Source organism: Chiloscyllium punctatum, chromosome 39 (assembly GCF_047496795.1).
Source record: "Chiloscyllium punctatum isolate Juve2018m chromosome 39, sChiPun1.3, whole genome shotgun sequence".
NCBI classification, from domain to species: domain Eukaryota; kingdom Metazoa; phylum Chordata; class Chondrichthyes; order Orectolobiformes; family Hemiscylliidae; genus Chiloscyllium; species Chiloscyllium punctatum.
Window position 1 is genome coordinate 40,374,635 of NC_092777.1, and position 14,225 is coordinate 40,388,859.

The window sequence follows — 14,225 nt, forward strand, 5'->3', positions numbered from 1 at the left end:
GTGGAGAAGCTTGAAGAGCCAAATCGTCTACTTTGTTCCTGGTTTCAATGATTTTTATGGAACCAATCCAAGAATATTATTCAATGGCAGCAAGTGAAAGAACACTGAGGAAAAGTTTCTTACATTACTGAAAAGCTTTGAGTAAGTCACAAACCGTAATCAAGCAGACAGAATTGCCGCCAATGATTTATCAGGTTTCACACTGCCTCTGGACTCACTGCAATGCCCAGCAGACAAGAGAAGATCATGTCCCTCGTGCATGCCATGGGTGACTGCATGGATCAGATTCTGGAAATGGAAAAGCAAAAGCTTGACAACGATAAACCAATCTATGAGAAAGTAATGGGCATACTTGTTGGTTACTTGTTGAAAAAAGTTCAATTTTTGAGTGAGCTAAGTTTACTCAGCATACCCAGTAACAAGGGACAAGTAGTGATACTTCTATCAGCCACTCTACTGATAGTCAACTGTGAATATAGCAACTTCAAAGAAGAACTGATCAGGGACAGAATTTTTGTCAAAGTCATAGATGAAGCAATGTCTGACCACCTACAGCTGAGGGATGGCTTAACGTTAACAAAGGCAATTCAACTAAGCAGATAAACTGAGGTTGAGAAGAAAAAGCATTTGAAAAGAACAGTTTAGCATACTATTCAACATATGTTATCTGTGATTGCTATCTTAATTCAACTGGGAAAGAGTTCAGTCTTCACAAAACAAAATGCAAGTCGTTTTTGGCAACTAACTTTCCAGGAACAGTCTTAGGTTGCTTACATACATTGTTGCCCAGTTGGAAGGTTTTGTTTTAACAAAATAACCTTTGGCATCACATTCGCCAGAAATCTTCCAGAAGATAATGTCAAGTATCCTGAAAGGACTAAATTTATTGTATGTCACATCGCTGACGCCCTGATCCATGGATCCACCCAGACAGAGTATGACACTAGAGTGCGAGCTGTGCTACAAGACCTGCAGGAATCAGCAATTGCCTTCAACAACAAGGTATCATTCTCACAGCCAACTGTCAAGTTCCTTGAGCATTTTGTGGATGTATCCAAAGTCAGAGTCAATTCTCAGAACAAGAGAGCAACCATGGTGTCTCCACTTCCTCAGAATGTGTTTGATCTTCCAAATTCATGGGTTTGGTAAACCAAGTTGGAAAGTTTCTGCCCAATAAGGCTATTGTCAGTGGGCTGTGATACTAACTGCAGTGACAGGATGATACTGTTGTACTGATAGTAAGTACAGCAGAAATCTTTGGAAAAAATCAAAGAGAAGCTGATATTACTTGATATTTCAGCTCACTGTGACCCAGAACTACTTGCTAACATTCCTTAGATATCTCTTGTACAGGATTAGGAGCTGTACTTTTTCAATCCAGGTGAATAGAAAAAGTAGACCAGATTATAATGCACCCTATTTGTGTCCATGACTGGACAGAGATGTACAATGATAGATAAAGAAGCAACTGTTGCATGGGCTTGGAGAATGTTTCCAGGTTATGGAAACATATGTAGAAGCACAGAAAATAGCCGTAGGAGTATGCCATTCAGCCCTTCGAGCTCGTACCACCATTCAATATGACCATGGCCGATCATGCAATTTCAGTATCCCATTCCCCCTTCCTCTCCGTACCACTTGATCCCATTGACTACAAGGGCTATATCCAGCTTCCTCTTAAATATATCTAATGAATTGGCCCTAACAGCTTTCTGTGGTAGAGAATTCCACAAGTTCACAACTTTCTGAGGGAAGAAAGTCTTCCTCACTTCAGTCCTGAGTGGCTTATCCCTTACTCTTAGACTGTAATCTTTAGTTCTGGGCTTCCCCAATATCATGGAAATTCTTTCTGTATCTAGCCTGTCCATTCCCATCAGAATTTTGTATGTTTCTGTAAGATCACCCCTCCTTCTTTGAATTCTTATGTTCTTGATCTTCATTTCAAGATTGAAGGAAACCAGAAACCTTTAGCGCACTGACAAATTCTAAGCAGTTAGCCTCCAAGTATAACCATGCAGAGTAAGGACAGTCAGCTTAGATGCAAAGGCAGAGTATGTTCTAAGAAAACAGCAGACTACAGAAGATGTGATCCCCCATATCCTTATGACATGGCCTGAACAAGTAGATGTAGCTTTTTTGTTGAAGAGGTGTAAACCTTTACATTAATAATAATCACAACTCTACCAGGAACAGCTCAATAATTAAATTAAATCAGTGATGCACAGAAATCTGTTGAAGAATGTGCTCAGGTCAAAGGGTACTGTATCAGACGATGGCCAGCAGACATATACACAATTACATTTTTTGATAGTACTATGAACAGGCAGGACACCTCAATAGCAAATATTGTACTCATCCATGATAAGAGATTGGACATTCCTAGAGTCCAGAGACTCCATTTACCATACCAAGTGATTGATGGCTAGGCTTTTCAAAGTCATTTGCAGAAATGCTATTAAACTGTAGTGTTTACGGTATTCATTGTCAGGAGATGAGAACTATTGGTGCAATTTTCTTTTCCATCACAGCTATGGGAATATCTTGAAATGGACATCATTGAAGTCCAAATACATCGACGTCAAGCAACAGTCGGGTCACCTGTCTGTAATAGTCATTATATCTCTGAAGGCAATCTTCACAACACATGACCTTCTGATCACCAACCGTGATCTCCAACATTACTTGCTAATGATTACTTTTAAGAGTTCAGGTCACCATATGGTACACACTACCACCTCAACAAGATGTCAAAGATATAAAGTAAAGCTGCAAAAATAGTTAGTACAGTGAAAGCATTCCTGAAGGATATTGGCATCCAACTTGCATCTCTGAGCTATTGTTAACTCCACTCCAACATGGATCAGCTCTATGTGACCTCTTAATAGGTGGAAATAAAACTGATGACTGATGCTGAGTATAGCCTGATGACTTGGACAAGGTGAGAGAGAAGGTGAAGGAGAAAGAGGATGTGAAATTATGACAAATATAATAAAGCGTACAACATACCAGAGACACCCTGCTAGTTTGAATTTGATACTAAACACACCTTATGAACAAGTGGTAGAGTCCACATCCACAACACTACCTCATTCAGATTGAGCCAATAAAGTGAAAAGGAGCAGATGCACAATAGTGTCTGCACCAAGTCAACTTGCTGCATAGTCAAAGTCATTATGCATTTATTAAGCAGTCAAGATGACTGTCTGATTGCTTAAACACAGTCATGCGCCAATTCTCTTTTTGCACAGCAGAGTCTCAGTGACTACACAGAGAACTTAACTTCCCAATCTCCTCCCAAGTAGCTGAAACACACTCAGGTAAGCCAGTAAAACCATCACAGAGGTTATCTCCTGTCAAAAATAGAAATCCAAGTCAGAGACTTGGGGTAGGGGGTGTCGTATAAGGTGTTATGTTTGACTGTGCAATATGCTAATGAGATTATTTATTATCACTGGAAGTGATGCAGTATCACATGATATTCTCCTACAATCTCATGGCAAGATGAAGCCACAGGATAATACTTTTTCATGGAAACCTTACCCCAGCAGACTTCGTAAATGTTCTTTAGTGCTGCATTGAGACCAAGAATATTATAGCATAGATCATTCACCAATTGCTCACATCAGATTTTTAGAATATGATACAAACATACCCTTTCAGTAATGTTTGGTTTAATGACATCTCTAGGAGAAAGTGAGAACTGCAGATGCTGGAGATCAGAGCTGAAAATGTGTTGCTGGAAAAGCGCAGCAGGTCAGGCAGCATCCAAGGAGCAGGAGAATCGACGTTCGGGCATGAGCCCTTCTTCAGGACTGACATTCCTGAAGAAGGGCTCATGCCTGAAATGTCGATTCTCCTGCTCCTTGGATGCTGCCTGACCTGCTGTGCTTTTCCAGCAACACATTAATGACATCGCTACCCAACTAATAATCTGACGCAAACTTTCTGTTGACATAAATTTGATATTAAAATCTACGCACATATCTGATTTTTCAAATTCAAGAATGAAGGTAAAAAAACATTTACTTGATTAATCCTAACCTGACCTTGAATGAATTCTCAATGCATGACCAACTGAGATGTCATAAAGGGCATTTTTGCTTGTTATTGACAATTTAGTGTTGACAAGCTAGTTGATTAAGCTTGTTTTAATAAATTGAAAAGTGCTTTGGCCTCAATGAAAGAGGACTCTGCAGTTCTTTTCTTTCTTGTTTCAGCCAGGGTAACCCAACATAAAGCAACGTTGTTCAGAAAAGATGTGCAAAATACCAGAAATGGCAAAATCAGCTAATTTTCTAGGAGATTGCATGTCTACCCAAGTATGACCCAAGTCCACCTTTTATGCATGCTTCAGGTTGTAAGAAGAGGTGATTATCTCTGAGCATCAGTATTTAAATTTTATCTAAGAATGATACGGGGACAATTTTCTCTCCCTTGAGGCTGAAAGCATCTTGAGTAAAGTGACTCTGAAGAGCAAAATCTAGTTTCCAGCTTTTAAGTTTACAGCTCCGGACTATGCATAATTCACTATTAATTAGCATAAATTGGAAGGCTCACCGAGAGATACAATAAGGATAGATAGTGTGGGAAATGTAAAATCTACCTAGTTTGTTGTTCACAGCTTGAGCTGAGGTACACTGGAACATAGAAGAGAGTTTTTATTTTGCTGTTGACTTGTGTATTACTTCAGCAAAATTGCTGATAAAGATTACCAAAGGTTGCATACTGTGCCATTTCCACCCACCTTGATGAAAAAATAATCCCTCAAAAAAAGTATGATAAATGTGACTGTGGAAGGTATTTTACCCATAAATTAATCAATAAACCATTTATTAATATTGGCCCACAAAATGATTATTGTCTGCGTATTACCACTTCTGCCCAATAGTCATTAAATTCGGCAGCAGATTGTGTTTGACATTTGTCATTAGATTTTCTCATTCCATTTGGTCATTTTTCCTCATCTGTTCACAGCATGGGGAAGAAGTGCTGTAAGTTGTGGCAAAATGGGTCATTATATTATTTTCACATGTCATTACAATGGCAGAAAGGCCACTTGTTCAAAGAAAATTGTTGCACAGTTACTGATGAAGATTGTACACTTGTTTAAAACCAGAGGACTCAGCTGTCCATTGAAATTATGACCTTTCATTTTGCCTCTTCTGCATTCCTATGTTCTTCTAAGTAGTAACTGTGTTTTATAATTGAAGCAAATACACTGCAACAATAAATTCTTGTCAGAGGCAAAATTGTAGAAGCAGTGGGCCAGAACTCTGTGGATACAATAATCTTAATCCACCTCTTGAAAATATGTACCCTAAGATGGTGCTTTTCTGTAATTCAAGAACAGATGAAGCTGGAAATACTCAGCAAGTCAGATAACATCCATGGAGAGATGAACAGAGTTAATATTTCAGGTAGGCTGAAACTAAATGCAATTATTGTGGGAATGGACTGCACACATGGCTGAACAAACAATGGAGTGGAATTTAATGTTGTATATTTTGTTTGAGTTTAGGATTTTCCCTCAGTCTTCAACCTAAAATGCCATGGTGCTACAACTTGCCTGGAATGATTTGGCGATTCAATCAATGGTACATCCAGAACCTTGGTGAGCAATGTGATGAATAGTCCATTGCCTTAGCAAATGCAGTGTAAAAGATAGAGAAAGAGATAGGATGAAATGAAGTCATTTAGAGAGAGAAAAACAATAATTAAAGGCTCGATTTTCATTGAGTCAGGGCAGTTTGCTGATCCCAAAATTCCCAACCCCATAGTCATGTTCCCAGTTGTCACCATTGTGGGTAAAGGATGTGTGTTGGTTTTTACCCTGCATTCGCAATCTGGCCAGCCTCATGCAGGGATGGTCATGACCCAATCCTTCAAATATCCATGGAGCCAAACGATCTTTTAGAGGACCTGTGATTCATGGTCCCTCAGATTTGTGTGAACTATCGTCTCAATAAGGGATCCTTTTGAAAGCTAAGTGCAAAAGGTGTTGCCCATTGTCCCATGCCATGCTCTTTCCTCCACTCACCCACCAAGAATGTGTGAAGAGGCTTGGCTGAGAGCTCAGGTATCCATGAGTTTGCTGGAACAGTAACACTCCAGGAAAACATTTCTTGCTAGACAGCTCTTGCTGTATGTTCTACTTTGTCAATTGCACAATGTTTACATACACAAGATAAAGAGATGCCAAGAGCTTGTCGTTTCTAGAATTAATACTTAAAGTGTTTGGATGATTGATGCTTTTACATGTCCTTTTTTAAAGGAAATAGTAAGTTATAAATGAGTGACTTTGAAAGCTTTTTTTCCACACAGCCACTTGCTCCTAAAGGAGTTAATTGGTTCTGTACAGAGTGATTATTGAATGAATAGGCATGGAAGTACTATAATGTTGAGGAATTAAGAAACCGTGGAGATGTGGGTGGATGAAGGGCATAGTTTAGCATGCAGGGTAAGAGCAACAGAGGGGTGGGTGGAAGGGCATAGTTTAGCATGCAGGGTAAGAGCAACAGAGGGGTGGGTGGAAGGGCATAGTTTAGCATGCAGGGTAAGAGCAACAGAGGGGTGGGTGGACAGGCATAGTTTAGCATGCAGGGTAAGAGCAACAGAGGGGTGGAAGGGCATAGGTTGACAGGGAGGAGTACTAGGGCTAGTGTGTACAGAACAGCTTGGTATCTAAGGTATAAAGAGAGATAGGGGATGGGATATGGTTTGATACAAGTTGGCATGCATAGGTATGCGTAATGTGTAGGGGTGAGGGCATAATAAGGATGAGGGTTTGACGACTGCTTTCTGTTTTATGAATTTTATTGTAACTGGGACAGACCTTTATAAATAGCCTGCCTTGGCATCTACATCCCAGGTGGCTGTCTCCAACCTCTTTCCTGGGGCAGAAGAAGTAACTTCTGGTAGCAGCCACACTGAATGAAAATAACACAATTTTTAAGTAACGTTATATGTTTAATAGCAGGAACTTTCTCTCAAACATTAGAATGTTATTTTGGGAAGCTTCCCAAATTCCACGACCCGCATGTAGGGTGAAAAAAAGAAATTGCCAAGAGTAACCAAAGAGAAAAGAATAATAGGAAAAAACGTTATAAATCTTAAAGAACAAATTATTTGTTCATGAGAATAAATCTATTGTAAGAATTAACAAATTTTAAAAGTTTCATTTCCAAGCCTCTGAGCTTGAATTGCATCACTGGAGCTAAAGTCTTGTCATTTGAAAACATCCTTACCTACTAAAGTACCAACCTGAGCTATCTGCATTCATTCGGTTCATAGTTCTGAGGCAACGCCAGCAATTTCTTAATGCACGAGAAGGTTGATAGTGAACTTTGGTTTTGTGAGCCTCGTAGCCAAGAGACAAAAATCATCATGCAATTTGTTGTGATTATGGAGCTTTATATCCACTAATATTAGTGCACGTGTGCTATAACTTTGATTATTTTCTCAGCTGAAGTAGAATGAGCTGAAATGAACTTCTGAACTTTAGCCGATGACAGCTCGCTGTTGGATAGCAGCATTATGCTGTATATCAGAATTCATCTTGTGAATCATTGTATGTATTTAATCTACCAGTAATGTGTTGCAGACATTCTTTCACTCTTGTAAAAGCTTACTGCCATCTTTGACCTCCACAGGATTGAGGATTGTGTGCCTTTCATATAAATTTCTGAAAGAACTTTGAATGATGTTTACTGATGGGACAACCCAAATGTTCTTTCACCTATGGATACGCAGAATGAATAATGTATGTGTATGACAAAACTACCTTTTACCTCCCTTCAAATTCTGTACTTCAAAATAAGCAGTGTGATCATTGTCATGTTAACTCAAGGATCTATTGTCATGACGGCAGTGATTTTAATCATATATGACCAGTGAAAACCAGGCAAATAGGCAGTTCAATGAAAACAAAATACTGCAGATGCTGTGAACTTAAAATAAAATCAGAATGTGCTGGGAAAGCTCAGCAGGTCTGGGGCATTGCTGGAGAGAGAGAAACAGACTTAGTGTTTCTTGCCAAATATAATTGATTTTTTTTAACAAGTTAGGCAGTTAAAGAACACAGCTAAAATGCCCTGTGTTATTCACCTATAAAGTGGCCAAACCCAAGTGTTACAACTTTAATCAAGGGCAAAGCTGGTTTCCTGCTTTATATGTAGATCTGTGTCTAATGACATCATTAGCCTCCTGCAATTTTAACACAGTCACCTGGCCCCCTGCTTCAGACTCCCTTTCAAATCTAGAGTCACCAGAATCACAAGGGTCATTCTATCACAGAAGAAAGTCATTCAGCACAACATGCCTGCACTGGTCCTGTTACTTATTGCCTACCCTCCCTTCCCTCATTCTGGAATTCTGCACATTCAGCCTCTGCCACTGGGGCCTTCATACAGGCCAAAATGGAAGGACACAAACGTTGCTGCACATTACCAAGGAGTATTCCCTGTACAGACTTAGTGGCTGACGACTCGTCCCAAACTTGGCAAATGAGGAGGTTATCACACGGCCCTGGGATTTGCTTTGCTTTTCGAATAGGTAATTCCAGAATCCAATTCCCACAGCTGCCAGCCAAGGGATAGTATTTTTCCAGAGACTGATATCTGCCCATTAGCTGACAATGCATTAAAGAGGCTGAGGCTTCAAAATGCCTCTGGCATGTCCTTGGGTGAGTTGGAGAACCTTCATTAACATGCCGCCAGTTCATATAACCACCCACCCACTCACCTCCGACTCATCCACAGTGAGTACTGGAACTCCTGTGTGAGTTAATTTCACTTTCAGGAATGGTTTTAGATTTGGGAATTAAATGGATACAAGCAGTGTTCCTGAGATGTGAGTTCAAGTCCCATATTTCTTAACTAATGAAGCACTGATGGGTGCCCTTTGAATTCTCATCATTGGAACATGGGGCTCTAGTGCCTTCTTACTACACTGTGCTTGTTGTTCAAAACATTGTCGTCTTCATTACAGTGGTGTAATGAATTTGAACACAAAAATGAGTTTTAGCAGATGCAGTGAAATTTCCTGTGGTACAAGTTAACAACTTGCCAAATACAGCATCGATGAACGGACATTAATTTGACAATTGTTTTCTCAAAGGTTACAAGAAGGTGTAAATCAGACAACATAAATGTCACTTGACAGCACTGAGAGCAGTTCTATTGAGGTTGTGCCTGTTTCATGTCTTGGCCAATCACGTTAGTGCTGCAAGGTGGTTCTTGATGATTGTGAGTGTATTGAGGCAAATATTCTGCTTTGTCGCTATTTATAGAAAATGAACTATTATAAATCAAAATGGTGGAGTATTGATATAATGCATGAACTGATGGGTTGCTTCTCTGTGATGCACTGCTCTGGCGATCCTGTTGTACGACAATGAATGAGCAACAGTAAAGAAAAATTTTAAAAGCTAGTTTTCTGTTGCATGCTGTGTGTTTCAGGAAACTGTTGATGAAGTCCTCATATAGTCTTCCATCTAGGTACTTCTATGTTTACTACCCTCATGACATGCATCTGTGTTTGTTGCTTCTGTTACTTATTCAGGGAGTATCTTCTATGGCCAGAAGTATCTGATGATTTGCACTGCATCATTGCTGAAGCAACATTTTCTGTCGGCTCTGGGCCATTTTCTGGTACAATTGCCCACTCTGTGGTCAGATTAATGAAATTTCCAACATCTTTACTGGTTAAGTGGCTCATTAACTGTTTGAGAACTATTAAAAAATCATTATTGTGGGTTCATAATGACTAGCTGTTAGTTTTTTATAGCCTTAGTTCATGCAATATGCCACAACAGTTTATCTACAAAATTCTTAATTTTGACTCTTGGGATGTTTCCCCTAATGCAGACATTAACTTGTTTAGGGCAATGCTTTTATTAGGTCTTGTCTATGATCTTATATACTTAAAGGCTTTTTAAACAAAATATCTAAGATGGGACTTTTGAAGATCATTACAATTCAGAATTTTTCAGACACAGTTTCTAACTCCACCTTCCCTCACTCACCCAAACTCCCATGAATGTTTCATAATGATACTCCACTTAATCACTATGTCTGCAATTCCCAGCTAAGCATGAAATCTTAACTCTTTACTTTCTGTCAGGTGTTGAATGAAGTTTAGGCATTTTAGCAAAGAACTGGAGATGAGATGAGCAATGACATTTGTCTCCCTTGGATATCCCCCAGTTGATAACTACAAATTAAGATGGGTGCAAATTTGAGAGCAGATCTCCAACAAATTTACTCAGAGGCAGATCATAGAATCCCTACAGTGTGGAAGCAGGCCATTCAGCCAATCGAATCCATGCTGACCCTCCAAAGAGCATTGCACCTGACCCACGCCCAAACCCCACCCTATCAACCTGCATTACTCATACTCATCCACCTAACCTGCACATCTTTGGACTGAGAGAGGAAATCAGAGGAAATCCACACAGAAATGGGGAGAATGTGCAAACTCCACACAGACAGTCGCCCAAGGATGGAATCAAATAAGGTCCCTGGCGCTGTGAGGCAGCAGTGCTAATCACTGAGCCACCATGCCACCCAGTGGATATTTAGAGAAGAATATAACAATCTGTCATTATTTCTGACTCTGTACGATGTTTCTGTTCATGCAGTTATTATTTGTTTATCCTTAACTCATTCTGCCTTCCTAATTTATTTCCTTCTACTCCGTTTTCTTTCTTTCACCATCGTTAATGGTGCTAGCAGATATTATATAATTTATGCCATACCATGTGCACTCTAGATTTGATAGCATCCTGTTACAAATTCTGAGTATTATGGTAACTCCAGCCTCAAATATTGTATTCTTCAGGAGGTAATAACACCTAGAACTCAAGTTCCGATGATGGAAATTTAATGGGGCAGGACTTGAATCTACAACTTTGGCCTGATGCTGACCCCTTGCCACGATGAAGGGATGGGGTCAGTTCTATGGTTGGAATTGACGACTAGTTCTTATATGAGCTAATTATGTACAGGCAGAAATAAGAGTGAAACTGTAGATCATTGGCTAGCAACTATTCTGGTCAACATCAAACTGTGTCTTTCCATCTGGCAATTTTGTGATAGATTTTAAAGATCCAGAAGAAGACTCGAGCTTTACGAATGACTAATTAGATGAAGTTGCGGGTCAGTCCAGGAATGGCCACCAAAGCCTTTCTTCAAATGCACAGACAGCTCATATTCCAAATCATAATGAGGGCTTTGGGTACCCAACAGATTCCAACTCCAACTCCAACCCATAATTATGCCACCTTCTGTGAAAATGCCTGCTTTGCCAACTAACATGCACAACTCGAGTCATTGTCTTCTTTGCTAAAAGAGTGAGAGAGCAAAGGAACACACAGTAATTCATAATGACATGAGAACAGGTGGATAGGGTGTATTCTGATACTTCTGCACAAGCTATGGATGAGAGACAATTGAATTGATGATATCATATCAAATATTAAATATTTGGACTGTAACCACTTGTCTGTTTATGTTGATCTTTATCAGAACAATAGGTGACATATATAAGCTGACATTGCAGTCCATAGGCATGCAGTCATTTTGGCATGAATTATAATGACACACGGTCGTGAAGCTTTATTGACTTCAGAAAACAACAGCAGGATCTTAAAGGTAGGCCACTGGAGACATTTAATCAAACACGGAATGTAATTTTGCATTGGAGAAGGGTTAATCTACAGCCAGATCCACACTTTTCCATAAACTCATCTCGTGTAGATTCTTACATTTATTCTTATTAGTGAACTGCTCTGTACTAACCACTAATGCTATCTGGCATCAGAGCAGATTTCTATCTTTTTGAAAATGTAACAGGGTCAAATGGATTCATGTAACAATTCCTTTCGAGTCTAGGAGTGTAAACATGACATGTATCCAATTCCTTACTGTGACTGGGATGAAACTAGCACCACTGCACTTGAATTTCAAATAAAGATCATAAACTTACTCTTTTATATTTAAGATTATAAGAGATACATAATATGTAGGAGCAGAAAAAAGGCCATTGCAAGTGCTCTATCATTTAACGAGATCATGGCTGATCTGACAATCATCAACTCTACTTTCCTGTCTTCTCTGCATAATCCTTGATACCTTTACTGATGAAAAATCTGTCTATCTCAGCCTTGAGTATACTTCATAATGCAGCCTCCACAGTCACTGTGGTGAAGACTTCCCCAGGTTCACTGCCCTCTGAGAGAAGATATTCCTCCTTATTTCTGTCCTAACTGGGTGACCCTTATTTTGAGATTAAGTCCTCTGATCTTCGACTCTCCTTCAAGGGGAAACTACCTCTCTGCATCTCCTCTGTCAAGTTCCTGTAGGAGACCCAATCAGCTGAATTACCTACTTCTGCTCCTACAACTGGTCTTTTAATAAGGTTGTATCTTATCCTTCTAAACTACAAACAGTACAGGTCCACCTACACAATATTTCGTCATATGACAATCCCTCAACCTAGTAAGTCTTCCTTGGACTCCCTCAAATGACAGTGTATCCTCCTTTAGGTAAAGGGACCAAAATTGTTCACAGTTCTCCAGGTATAATCTGATCAGTGTTTTGTATAGTTCTAGCAAGGCTTCCCTATTGTTGTACCCCATTCCCTTTGAACTACAAGGCAACATTCCATTTGTCTTTCTTGTTACCTGCTGAACCTGCTTGATAACTTTTTTGTTATTTATGTAGGAATGCCAAATTCTTCTGTGCTGTAGCCTTTTGCGGTCTTCCTCTTTTGAAATTCATGGTCCAGGAGTCTCCTTATAGTCGATTCCTCATCATGTAAAAAGTGATCATTTGTTCTGGTCACATCAGCCAATTTAATAATTCTTTGTGCAAGTGAATTGAAAAAGTTTTAAAAATGGAGAACCATTTCCTGTTACAAACTATATATTTCACAAACAACTTTGAAAATTATTTGTAATTTAAATGTTCTTCATTCTTTTAGTGAAATTGTGCCATGGTACTAAATAAGACTTCTTGTGCTGGGCAAAATCAGGCAGTCAGGAAACACTTTATATTTGGACACTATAATTATTCATTTAATTGTCACAGCAAGACTTCATGGTAAGGAGTGTGATATTTTAATGTGTGTAACACATATAAAATATTTATTTTGATAGTGAGAAATGGCTTGGTATATTGAATCATACACAGAGCAAAAACAACTCTAGAAACAAAACAAATATTCATTTCATTTTACAGAAATTCATAGCTTACTGCCTCTCTATTTGAAGAAGAAGACTGTAGTAGTTTGCAGGATGTTCAAAAGTGTGTATTTTCAACATTTCAGAGGTAATATTTGCCTGAAGTTCAAGCTTTCCATGTTTAATTGAGACATTGAGAGAACTTGAGTCAAATTTCACCAGTGTACGTAAAATGATAGTTGCTAAACTGTTAGCAAACGTATTATATTTGGAGGTATTTCAGGCTGATTGCTGTAGTGAGTTTATAGAATCATAGAATACCTACAGTGTGGAAACAGGCCCTTCAGCCCAACAAGTCCACACTGACCCTCCAAAGAGTAACCCATTCCCCTACCCTATTACTCTGCATTTATCCTGACTAATGCACCTAACCTACACATCCCTGAACACTATGGGCAATTTTAGCATGGCCAATTCAACTAATCTGCACATCTTTGGAATGTGGGAGGAAATTGGAGCACCCAGATGAAACCCACGCAGACAGAGGGAAAATGTGCAAACTCCACAACTTCATTCAACCAAGGCTGGAATTGAACCCAGGTACATGGCGCTGCGAAGTATCAGTGCTAACTACTGAGCCACCCGTGCTACCCTGAGTCGTGGTGAGGTCTTTCTGTGTGCGAACATTCTCCATTCAGTACTTCCTGCATCTCTGTATCCATAAGATACAATACAGACCACTGATGATACAGTCAACACCATATTCTCACCATTACATTGTCCTGTATCTATATTTTTTTAAAACTTTGTTTTAAAAATTCCAAGCTGCACAAGGCATTTGCAAAATCAAAGCATAAGAAAGTGTAACACTCCAAAGTTTTCTCGGGCAAAGACTTGTACTTTACCCCCACAAGTCAGCGTCATTGGAGCAATGTTGTACAGCTCGTACATATCTCGCAGCAAGTTGACCCTCTGATAAAACTTGCAGTTTTATGCACCCACCCAGTGGTCACTGATACCTAGATCTCTCTGAATGGGTAATTCTAAA

General features: G+C 39.4%; 1 protein-coding gene across 23 annotated transcripts in view; it reads left to right on the top strand.

Annotated features, from left to right (window-relative positions):
• rbfox3a (RNA binding fox-1 homolog 3a) overlaps nucleotides 1-14,225 on the top strand; it is a 1,527,015-nt gene that overhangs the window by 1,271,236 nt on the left and 241,554 nt on the right. The window contains exon 1 of one of the 23 annotated variants that reach the window (XM_072558505.1): nucleotides 5,398-5,417. The exons of the other annotated variants lie outside the window; for them this stretch is intronic. The gene's annotated coding sequence lies outside the window, so the exon portion shown is untranslated. Of the gene's footprint in view, nucleotides 1-5,397; nucleotides 5,418-14,225 lie in introns of those variants that run through there. 23 annotated transcript variants of the gene reach the window in all.